At 35.7% G+C, this 13,157-nt stretch overlaps 1 protein-coding gene across 14 annotated transcripts in view; it reads right to left on the reverse strand.

Moving 5' to 3' along the window:
• HDAC9 (histone deacetylase 9) overlaps positions 1 to 13,157 on the reverse strand; it is a 462,820-nt gene that overhangs the window by 48,096 nt on the left and 401,567 nt on the right. The gene's annotated exons all lie outside the window — the stretch shown is intronic.

Consider the following 13,157-nt stretch of genomic DNA (forward strand, 5'->3'; position numbering starts at 1 on the left):
TCTTTTCCCTCTTTTCCCTCTTTTCCCTCTCCTCTCCTCTCCTCTCCTCTCCTCTCCTCTCCTCTCCTCTCCTCTCCTCTCCTCTCCTCTCCTCTCCTCTCCTCTCCTCTCCTCTCCTCTCCTCTCCTCTCCTCTCCTCTCCTCTCCTCTCCTCTCCTCTCCTCTCCTCTCCTCTCCTCTCCTCTCCTCTCCTCTCCTCTCCTCTCCTCTCCTCTCCTCTCCTCTCCTTTCTCCTCTCCTCCTTTTTCTCCTCTTTTTTCCTTTTCCTTCCTTTTCCTTTCTTTTTCTTTCCTTTCTTTTTCTTTTTTCTTTTTCTTTCATTTTCTTTCTTTTTCTTCTTCTTTCCCTTTTTCCTGTTTCTTCTTCTTTCCCTTTTTCCTTTTTCTTTTTCTTTTTCTTTCTTTTTCTCTTTTTCTTTTTCTTTTTCTTTTTTCTTTTTCTTTTTCTTTTTCTTTTTCTCTTTTTCTTTTTCTTTTTCTTTTTTTCTTTTTCTTTTTTCTTTTTCTTTTTCTTTTTCTTTTTCTTTTTCTTTTTCTTTTTCTTTTTCTTTTTCTTTTTCTTTTTCTTTCTTTTTCTTTTTCTTTTTCTTTTTCTTTTTCTTTTTCTTTTTCTTTTTCTTTTTCTTTTTCTTTTTCTTTTTCTTTTTCTTTCCTTTTCCTTTATCTTTTTTTCTTTCTTTTCTTTCTCTTCCTTTCTTTTCTCTTGATTTCCCAACTTTATTATGTCTGTGACAGAGTACTAAATTTGATCAGACTCTTTCCAATTCTTTTTTGAAAGCACTACATAAAAACTTATCTTCATTAAGTGCCACTGGGATTCCAGCACCACATAACTAATGAGAGAATTCAGTAGCTTCATGTCAATGTGATGCCTCAAGTTCAAAGGGGACAAGGACATCCTGTTTGGTGTTTTGTTTCACTCAAACCATTAAACTGCACAGACCCTTTTAAGTGTTTTTTTTAAAGTAGTCTTCTTTACTCCCTATCAGTAACCTAAAACATTATAAAAAAAGTGTTCATTTAGATAATCTTCAAATTTGCAATGTGATTTGGAAAAAAAAACCTTCAGTGATTCTCAATGTATTGGAAGGAAATTCCTGGTGGATGAAAACATTTCAGAACTACTACTTTTTTCCCTGAAAGATCCCTTAAAGATCTTCAGCATTTGTGACCTCGATGTTTTTCCTCAAAAAGCATGCTGGGAAAATCCTAGAGGTGTCCACTGTGTGTGGGGATACATGCACCCAAAAAGAGCCAAGAGAAAAAAATTGCATCTTTCAGGACATGTGCACTGTCTTCATGCATGTTCTACAAAGCTACCATTGGTGCAGTTAACACCACTAGAAAAATAATGTTTGATTCACATGGTGACAAAAATACCAAAATTATTTTTGGATAACTAATTGCTTTGATGTAACATATTTGTTGATTAAATTACAATTTTGAAACAGCATTGCACCACTTGATAAATGGATTTTCTTTACTGTTTTCCCTAGGGTTTGATGCAAGTTTAAGAAGGCTGCTTACTCAAATATTTGAGTGAATGAAAAATTATTTTGATCTGTTCATGTTGGCTTTGGAAATTTCAACAATACTGGGTTCCACTTTGCCAGTTTTACTTCTGTGCTAACGTGCTTTGAAACACTGGGTATAATTATGCAACTATTTCAAAGATGATTTGACAAAAATTTCTTGAAATTCCTGGTAAATTTGTAGGGACACAGACCAGTCATATGGAAAAGTAATTCTACTGTAAAGCTGTTCCTGTAGGAACCATAAAATATGCTTCTATAACTTTCACTGAAAACAAAGGATTACCTCTTCTCTATCAAAAAAAACCTCCAAACCAATTAAATATATTCTGTTAATCTTTTCCACTGTTTTGGATAAATTAAATGCTTTAACAGAAATAAATAATAAGTCTGCTTATCTTTATTTAAAAAAAAAAAGATCTTCAAAACAAAACAAACTTGTGAAGGATATATAGATTTTTATTGAGATTTATATATATCTCAAATTTTAAATTGATAATTTCTCTTGACAGCATAAAACTACTATGCAAAGCAATTTAAGTTATTCTTTGCAAACCGACTTTGCTTAATAGGAAGAAAACACTGCACAAGAACAAACACAATATGCCTGGCTGCAATCATAAATAAATCATAAATTTTATGGCAATACATGTCAGTGATCATTTTCCCATACAACTAATTCACTGAATTCATATCTGATGTTAATGATCATATTAGGAAATAATTTTGAAAGCTAGCACATTTAAAACCCAGACATTGCATTCAAGGATACATTCCACTATTAAATGAAACAGCTTTGTTTTATTTTGCTTTTAGAGAACGCTAATCTGTTTTAAGTAAGTAAAAAACATTTAGAAAACAGCTCTCACAAACAAACTGCTTCTGAATGGATGCAACATCAGATACCAAAAAGGGAACCTTTTTTTTTTTCACCTAGAGGAATTTAAGGAAAAGGAATCAGACTATGGATCAAACGAATCAAATATTTGATTACTTTACCATCATAAACAGAAACCATTACGTAAGTGAATTTTTATTAACTAACAATACTTTATTGTTCTGGATAGTTATCTAATTTTAGTTTTTTCTTCCAAAGAAGATCTTTCCCTTCCTTGGTCCGTTTTAGCGTATATGAATCATAATTGATGATTGGGAGAAAAGAATGAATCTGAAGTAAATAAGTTATTGCTAAATTCATCCAAATAGACTTATTTTACAACAGAACAACTCCTATTTCTTTTCAATTTAATTCTATAAGAATTCAGGAAGCATTTAAATAATGGTTTTCTCACATGAATAGGCTTTTGAAGAGTTTTTAGCATGTTTTTGTACATAACATTTAGAATATCTGTCCCTGTAAACATTACTTGTTTTAGTAAATCTTAATCATGTTGGTGGAGTAGTCTCGATCATGAGGACTGCTCAAAGCGAGTAAAAGCTTGTGGGATTAGGATCTACATTCTTGCATTTCCAGAAATTTTATGGTAATTAGTTGGTGCAAGCAAGAACAATTTCCTTAAACACAGCCACCACCCCCACCCCACAAAACAACAAACAAAGGTAATAAAATGCTGAAAAAAAATTGGGATTTTTTTTGTGTGCCAGTGTTGGCAACTTGCATCATTTTACTGCAGATTTCATAGTATTCAGTGTTTTTATATAAAGATATTATGATCAGGAGATTGCAATTGAATCTGAACGTTCCATTGATAAAAAAATGGCTGGGAGAAAAACTTAAAAGATGGAGGGAGGTGTTCTGGGAGCTCCACAATAAAAGAAATCTGAGTAGCATTTTACTGACTCTTAGAATATTTTTGAGGCCTGAAGCAGTGGGTTTTTAACTTCTAGAACTGGTAGTACTGATATGCTATTTCAACAATTAATCAAGGTGCAAGCATCCAGTGTGGTGATGTGACTTTTTGGAACTACCACCATGAATTGATGTTTTGAGTTTAATTCACATAGGTAAGCACAACAATTTCCCTTTACCCACAAGTAATTAACATGCCTTTTATAACATCTATTTCAATAACTTACATTCTTTGGGACAATAGTACCTTGAACATAACGTTTTAATGTTTATTTTATATGTTTGCTTGGGTAAAAAACTCCAACACAGCAGCAACTAAAACAATTGCTGGGATCAAAGCTAAAAATACCAAGAAAATCTCTTCAGATTAGTGAAGAATTGCTGGTACTGATACCAGTCAGACCTGAAGTGTACTTGATACCGGGATAGTGTGAAAAAGATGAGTTTGCAGACTGAAAAAACAGATGGCCCCTTATCACCCCACGGGGCTAAACACACAAGAGCAAACTTCAGAGACGCCTTACCTTTACCTTGTCTATCCCTATCAGGAGAGACTGTTATATTAAGGGTTATTGCCTCCCTAGCCCTCCCTGTGATCAGCTTTTGAAGTCCATGGCCAAGAGGCCAGTGTGAGAATATCACCTCAGATAAGAGGTGTTTGCTCTGTGAAATATTCAGGACAGGAATCCATGGAGCCCGTGATAGTTCAGCAGGGAACCACAAACTCCAGCTAATATGTTTTAATCCCCTGTTGGTTTGAGAACTACCCGCCATAAAAGCATAACTGGCTGTTTATTTGTGCAGGCAAGAGATAACATCTTAAAGTTACAGTCTGCCTTAAGTAGTGGGGATGTGAAGCCCGAAGAAATGAACCATCCAAGCTCATAATCAAAATTGTGTGTGCTCTCTTCTTCTCTTCCTAATGAGATGTAAACATTTTGGCTGCTGTCTCTTTTGAAAGATATTAATCAATCTATTGGTTAGAAATTACAAAGGATAGTCAGTCTTCAAATTACATGCCTTCTTTTATAGCATTTTGAAGCTGTGAACAATATGTTAAAAATTTTCCCATGGCGCAACCAAGTAAATACTTGTGGCACATTTCTATTTATTACAGAGAATGGTTAAATTCTAAGACATAAATCATGCTCTTCTACTAAAGACTACAAATTCCCAAAGACAAGACTAATTCCCAATGCAACGATGCTATAAAAGATCAGACATTTTGTTATGCAGAAATCCACATTTGGAGATGTCTTTCAACAATGTTCTCTCAGGACCCAATCCTGCAAAAGGCACAGGCAAGTTGCTGAACACTGTGTCAAGCTCCATTAGTTTCAAAATGGCCCTAAAACCTTATATTTAATTTGCTGTATTTAAATTGTAATCTGACATGATTAATACTGCCTAACCAAAAAAATACTTTGTTCTTTCCTTTCTTCTACCAAATGACAGCCTTTTTGTTTGAATAAGGAAAAATATTTCATAAGTTTAATTTAAAAACTGAGAGAAGGTACAACCAATTTTACCTTTTTTGCATCCCTCACATAAGTTATTGTCATTAGCCAATGTTACTACTGTAGCATGAAAGAAAAAATACCAAGAGGTATCTGAAGAGATAAGGGAAGATGACCAAAAAGGGAAAATAATTCTTAATGGTTTTGTAGATTCTCTTTTTTTTCTACTATAATCTATCCTTTGCCCTGTCCCCAGCAACTGTCCTAAATCAAGGAGTGGGCACCTGATGCATTCTGCAGATGGATTGACACTGTATATCTGAACATGCTATGCAGGTGGTTTTTCACTTGTACCAATTAGTTAACTAGCCAGCAGACAGATCTTCTCTTTGTGAGGCAGGAGTGGGAGTGGAAATGGAAATCTCTCCTGGCTCATTTGCAGAAAGAAAGGCCAAGTGAAAGTGGAAAAGCAGGTCAAAACAATGATTATTTACTAATATTTCTAATTCCACTCACTTTCTGCTTAGGTAGACCCTTTCTGGAAGATACACCAGTTAGCCAGACAGTATTGAAACGACTGGGCAGTAACAAACTAAGTACTAAGGTTTCTGAATCCTTCAGATGAGTTTTAAATATGTATCCAGCTAGACATGAGTGCCCCAAAGTCTGAAGACGAGGATTTCCCTAGCCTCAGTAAATGAGGTGAACTGTTCACTGTTTTCCCTTGGCTCAAGTCCATAGTCCAAGCCATTGACATTGAAAGCAGGTTCTTCAATCAAACATTAGAATTTTTCTGAATTTCTCCAAGCACTAATCCCTTTTTTAAGTGAAATAATAAAAAAGAAAAAAGGACTTCTCCTCTTATATCTTCAATTTGCCTTTTACTATGCTGTGTCCTAGAGAGGACACTAATTTATACAGTGAATTCCAATCTCTCGTCCACAGGAGCCAACAGACTATTCTTCTTCAGAGAACAGGATTTTTGAAATTTTCTACATTTCATATTTATAAATGTATATATAGTGTTAAGGCAATAATGTACCAGATTTTGGAGTCACTGACAAACAAATCACTGATATTGATAAATTTGCAAGAGCAAATTTAAAGAGTAAAAATGCAGGAGTAAACAAACATAACCTGACTTAGGAGGCTGAGCAATCCAATGGCCATGTCCAAATCATAGGATACGATACAGCAATGATTGCTGTGGGCTACAAGGAAAAAGAAACCAAAATGCTTTACTTCTTCCAATGAATTCTGTGAAAATAATCATGTCTAAGAGTTGGTCACCATTTAATTTTTCATCTATTTTGATATCTTTCATATTGTACCAAACTACCACTTAATTAGTATTCAAGAAATTACCCTAGAGAAAACCCAAACTTTGCTTTCAGAAGTGAACAACTGGAAGCAAAGTCTTGATGCTACATTTTCTTGCTGCCAGTCACTGGGTATCATGTAGTTTCTAAGAGACAAAAGGGACAGAAAAAAAATTTCTGATACCAATGAGGACACTCCCCAGTGAAAAACTATATCATTGATCATTGCCCCAACCCATCTCCAATGCTGTTAGCTCTGAGTCAAAAGCTGAAGATCCATCCTGCTGGATAATTACTTTATCACCTCAAGTACCACAAAGATAACCAAATAATGTCCAAAAAATCAAATATCTGAACTCAGAAGAATTCAGACATGAAGGCAGTTGTGGCAACTGAAGTAATTCAACAGTTTACTGCTACCATAAGGTATCCTACTCAACCTCTTCCTTTCTCCACTGCACCTGGCACATATTGGTCCTTCCATAATCTGATTCAGCCTAAGCCCAACAGAAGTCTCTCCACTTTTTTGACTCTGTTTTCTGATGGGTTGATGAGTTAATGCTCCATGTGTTAACAGAGAGATTGACAAGATGCAGACCCAGCACAAGGTAAATAATGGACCACTCAGAATGGGAAGCGGTGTGCAACAACCCTTTTGTATGGCAAGGAGCTGCTTGGAGCAGCTCATGCCAGCTATGAAACTGCAGTCAAAGGCAGTCAGTGCCAGACTTATAAAGATCACAGCTTCTTGTAGTTGAGTCAAAAAGAATTTCATACTTGTGAAGAGATTAGACATGGCATCATAAAAGCCTGCAATGCTATTTTTAGAAGCTTGAACTGTGGTAAAACAGCTACCAAGTCAAAACTGCTATTCTCTTTAGTCCTGTCAATTTGCAAGGATTCGTTTTTCTGGCCTTCCTTTAACATATACTTTACCATTAGCCCCAGTAATCCCAACCAGTACTCTTTGTCGGAGTCAAGCGCCACAGAAGACTTTCAGACAATCCCAAGAAAGTGAAGTCCCTACCCAAAGACATTATAATGACTACCCAAAACGACTCACAGTCAGTCCAACATCCTGTCCAATAGAGAGTTACAGTATTATTTGGGGACTCCTTTGGAAACCAAGTACTTCCAGGAAAAAAACCCCAATGAACATATATAGCCTTTTTAGTACTTGAAATACTCAGAATAGTCACATAGAATGTTTTAGAAATACTGAAGCTGGCACATGGGAAACTTTTTCTCTGAAACATATCTGAAGTACCAGGCTTTGACCCTGAGCAGTTCTGCATTTGAATTCAGTGATATGTAGTTTCAGCATTAGCCTTTGGTCTGTTTCTAACCCATATAATATACACAAAACACAGTGGGAAATTGAAAAGAATTTCAATACAGTAGGACAGTTGTAAAGGCTCAAGAAAAAAATAGTCATTGAAGAGAAACTTTTGCATGAAGCCTCTGGTGTCTGAGTGTGCTATGGTATATCTAATTGTAAGGATGCCATCTATTTATAAGACTCCTTTAAAGCCTTCCAGGCATGGCTGGTACACCATGCTAGATCATTTGTTTCAGCAATCAGTCATCTCTTTATTAAAACTGTGCTCATTACTTCTGAATTTGGTTGGGCTGAGAGCTTTTTATAGCATTTTATGTTACATTCAGAGATCTTGTTATCAAAACTCCTTATTCCCAGTGGGAATTGGAACAGAAATGTGAAGGGCAAAGCAACAAGAAACCAACAGGACAGGCCCCCGAGTTCAACCTGGTTGCTCTTATTTGTATTTTTCAAAGTATCACCTCCAGCCATGAGAAGAGATTCCTCACAGAAAAGCTGTTGACTACATGTAAGGCAGCAGACTTTTTAATGCATTAATTTCTACCACTTATGCTGACATATCCTTTGGAAATAACCTGGGCTTGTGAGAAGGGAAACTGCTAATAACTTTAGCACTTTTTTCATTGGTCCCACTTGAATGGAGTGTATTACAGCATTATGCAGCTTTTGCTAAGTTGAGGGAGTTATTGCAATTTTCTCAAATAAAAACATTAGAAGTTGCAAATCAGCTTAGATAGAGTCAGTTATACTCTAGGCACTGGATCAACTTTTCATTGCAAATTTGGCATAACAGAAGACAAATATTCCAACAGACAAAATATCATTTACTCTTTAAATGCTCACAGTGGTATCCTTTCCTACTGCTAACTGCTGATTTTATTTTGCGCTCTGGTGTCAGATAGCATCTTTGGAATAGGAGAGTAAAACAACAGGAAAACTCCAGTAAATCATCATAGCCCTTAACAAATGCAGTGCTTCAGGAAGTTGAGTACCTTGAAAAAAGTCTTCATTCTTGCTTGACACTTCTCTGTTTACTTTATTCTTTTTACTGAATGGTCACGATTTAATGAGCAATTATGTAGAATATTTACTTGAACAGTAAAGTGATCTCAGTGGCTTTAGTGCAAGCATTATTCTAAGGGCTGTTCTATAAAACAAAGAGAAAGTATTTCACCTCAGGATAACGTTACATGGAGATCTTCAGTCAGCATAGCTAATTTAAAAACAGTTCCCTTACAAGATCTAACAACTTGCAAATTTATGACCAGGTCTGACAGCTCCTCTTCAGACTTGCTCACTACATGAAATTCAAATAGTGTGATAATACTAGATATTTTAGCAGATAATGTAAAAATTAACTGTAAAATAAAGGACAAAATATATCAGTTCTATCTTCAGTAGTTCCATCTAAGGATCAGCAGGATAAGAGCAAGGAGCAGATTCATACTGTTTAGGCATCTCCTTACTATTCTAAATATAAAATTCCTTTATCCCCTTTATTTCTTCAACCATTATTTTTCTTATATTTTGTTGTCAATACAACTTTTATTACTCCAGTACAAAAAGTGAATTTGATAAAAATATGTTTTGATAATACATATTATATTTTCATGATATTTTGTGCTATCTTTTTGAAAAAAATAAATTTCTAGTAATAAAAAGAAACCATTGGACTAGTCTGGAACTGAGACATGTTTTCCTCTCACTTGATTATATTTTACAACAAAATCAAAGAACTTTTACAGCCCCTGATCTAAACAAAGAGATCCCAAAAACTTCAATAGTTACTCTGCATAAGAGTTGTGTATGAGAGCTCCAGATGCTGCACTCACCCACCTTCAGCTTATGTCTTGGGGAACCACTTAGCCAAGCAACAGGGAAAGAGCCATGCCAGTACTAAAGCTGGACCTGACATTACAAAACATATTCCTCTATTTCAGCTAAACTTGAATCATTACAGAAGGGGCACAGAAAGCAAAATCTGAGATAAGTTGCCTGAATACTCCTGACAGAATGTACCAGATACTAGAGAAACAACTCCTGAGCAAGACTTGGCACCTTTAACAGCAAGACCCTGGGCCAAGAGGACTAAAAGAGAAGTTTAACATGACATTTGCCTCACTTTCTTCTCTTTGCTTTTTGATGTTAAACTTGATACACTTCCCATAGCATAATGCCACAGGCAAGGCAGTGTCTGTGAGCAAAGACAATATTTTTAGCAGACAAAAAGTTTTTGTTTGGAAAAACAAACTCCTTTTCTTCCATAAACCCTTTTTTGGGGGGAAGACCTTCTTCAGGGCAAAGTGATTGTGAATTCAAAAGTATACCTGTTTCTAATTATGCTAGGTGGCCTTTCATCAGTGTTGTCAATAAAGCTTGCCTTTCCTTACTAAGATATTAGGAATGTAGCTCGTACCAAAGGACTGAGAACTTCCCAGCAGCAACAAGTTCTGCCATATGCCACCAGTCATATCAAATCTTTGAAGCCCTTTTTGTTCTTAAAAGAATATAAAATCCATCACAAAGTTTATGCATGTGGGTTGAGTACATATTTCAAGATGTGTATGTGTACGTAGGTATATTATACAAATACCTTTCGAAATCATAGCACTTCATTAAGAGAGAAGATTGGCACAAAGAGCCAACATAAAGAAAAATGTGCCTGTGAAATCCTCAAAGTTGGAGTTGAAACAAATGTTTTAGTTAATGTTCATTCTCAATTCTACATCACACCAAACAAATCTGTTTTGTAGACAGGTAAAACTTAGTTAAATATTGCTTATCTTAGCAAAAACTAATCAACAGATGAGGACAAATTGGAAAGCCATTTTGAAAAAATAGGGAAAGTGATTTGAAAAGTGCAATAAGACAGGAAAGACTCAAACTTTCCTTCCAATATTTTTTAAACACAATCTCTTTTTTTTCAATGGAAAAAAGACCATTAGTGATTACATTACTTAATACAACTAGAGAGAAATTACAAAGTGAGATACCTCCAAGCTCTGCTATCATCACTGATCTCAGTTGGCCAGATTCCACTCTATAGCCTTCCAGAGGAGTTGAGAGTCACCTCACTGTGAGAAACCCTCACATGCACAACAGACTCCCAGATTTAAAATCAGCTGCTAATAGATATAGATGTATATATGATTATTTTGTTGCTGACATGTTTGTTTACTAATCAGAAATGGCAACTCCTCAGTAAATAAGATTGTCATTCTGTATGACAATACAGAAAAAAATTAAAATTCTGGGTTAAAGCAGATTACAATTTACATTTCTCAAACTATGCAGATTTAGTAGACCATTTTTTGCTGAATGTAATTGCCTGCTATATGGTTACTCCAAGACCGTAATTAGTCCAATCTGCTATCTTCATCCAGTGGTTTTTACTTTATAACTTGGGATGGCTGATTGGTTAATACATTTTAACTTTCCCCTTAGACTGTACTCTGAGGGAAAGACATAAATAATTAATTATCAAGCATCTAGTGGCTTCCGAACTCTCCTTAACAGCAAGGTTAGTAGCTAAGGATCCATCTTCTCTCCTTTGATGTCACTCTCTCCCTAATTTGAAGAGCTTGTATGAAATCACAGAAATCAGAAAATCCAATGTATTATGTGTACACAAAGTGCTAAAGATTTATAAAGGAAGAATATTTACATGTTCAACTTTACTTGTTGGGGGTATAATTTCTAATTTTTACAAACCCATTTTATTAAAACTTAGCATGAATATCTATTTTTAGTCTCTAATATGAAAGTTTCTCTTTGGACCTTATTTTTTTTTAATAGACTGTTCATTTTCCTACATACCACATATAGTATGTTATGTTCTAAAATAGTATGGTGGAATGCGGAGAATTTTGTTTTGGGGAAATAATAAATTCCTTTGGCTCAGTAAAAAAGGCTTTATTCATCCCTCAGGTGCATGATCATTATCTGGGTCTATCTTGGCTATTCTCTTAATTTAAACAAGAGCCACCTACTGTAAATCATCTTTTTTTGCTTACAGATGTGCAGAAGTAGATGTGTAGCCTCTTATATAAAAAATGTATTAAGATTTCTAAAAAAAAGTTATGGAGAGTTAATTAATTAACTCATGAATGAAAAGTAACACTAATTCTAATGTCAGACAGTTTTTATTTGCTGCTATTTCTAGTTAAGTTGTTGAAGTTGCTATGCCAAAATATTACATATGCCAAAGCGTCTTGCATTGTTAAGGGACATGTAGAATACCTTCTCAACAGCTAAATACAGATAGTTATACAATGTTTCTCAACAAAATGCCTAATTTAGTGCCAGTTGAAAGTTCACCTCCCTCCCACACAAGCTCATGGAATGGTGCCACTGACCAGGAACCACACATGGAAAAAACCAGCAAGTAAATCTCTCACCTCCTCCTGCAAAACGTTTTACTAAAAATCATAATACACAGGGAAATGATACTCAAACAAGCAGACAGCCTGCTCTGTTTCTTTCCTCTCCAGTGTAACCACTGCATTAAGCCGAAAATCTTGCTAAAACTCAGTATGTCTTATTTGCAGCCAGAGGGATACTGCATTTCCAGTCCATTTGTGCATTAGCACCTGTGTAAGTGTCTTTGGGTAGACTCTTGCACTGCTCTCTGCATTCTCCCTTTCCACAGCACACCACTATGGACAGTCACTCTGTTTCTCCAGTGTTGTCCTTGGTATTCAGGGGAGCCTGTTCAGCATGCAGTGAAAATTAAAACAAAAATATGCATATCTGCCCTGAACCTCCTGAGGCAAACAACAACTTTGGTCTGTTGATCTGTAACCAAAGTCAGAGGGCAGAAGGACAAAATTCTCTGAACTAGAGTCCATTTGTGCAGTGTTTTAAATGCCACTAGGTCTCATTGACTTCTCCAGACTTTTCCCAAGGCATTTGCCATTAGCAGCAGAGATCCATAATTAATAACTGATGAAGTGATATTATATACTGAATATACTGAATAAAAGTAGATATACTGAAGAAAATTATTCAGAGCATTGCATTAGGAAACCATTTTGTGTTGTCCCATGGAAAGCAACTGATATACAGCAATGTTACAATGCACATTACTGTGCAGAGAGTTACTACATCACCCAGCCTTGCTTAACATCCCAGGCTCAGAATCAGTTTGGCCGCAATATCTTGTAAGAGGTAGTGATTTTGGAGTGCTACATATGAGATATGTCAGAGAGACCTGTCTTTCAGAAAGTATTAAATCTCTGCCATATAAGCACACATTTTGAAAGACCGAAATGGACATCCATATATTGAGACCCAACAGAATAGTCTTTAAGAAAAATTTGGCCTTCATAAACACTGATGTAATTCAGGATTAATGCCATGGAGCTGAAAAGATTGCAATAACAAAAGAGCAATATGAGATTGGATTTAGGCTTCCAAAGTCTAAAAGCTCCAATATATATTTAAAGAGAAGTAACTTACTCCAGCATTTGGAAAACGGGGCCTATTGAAAAGCATGAAACCTCTAAAATGTTATTTGAATGCCAGAAAAGTAATACTTTAAAAAGTCAAGACAAAAATGCCAAGAGGAACAGAAAGGAGTGAGCCAGAAACTCTAACATGTTCATTTCCACCCTGTCCATGAGTTGGGCAAGTGCTGCAGCTCTCCAGCCTTCTCTGGGTATTAACTGCTGGACAGTCCCTGCCCTGAGTGACACAGCTGTCA

The sequence above is a fragment of the Corvus moneduloides genome, chromosome 1 (assembly GCF_009650955.1).
Source record: "Corvus moneduloides isolate bCorMon1 chromosome 1, bCorMon1.pri, whole genome shotgun sequence".
In the NCBI taxonomy this organism is placed as follows: Eukaryota; Metazoa; Chordata; class Aves; order Passeriformes; family Corvidae; genus Corvus; species Corvus moneduloides.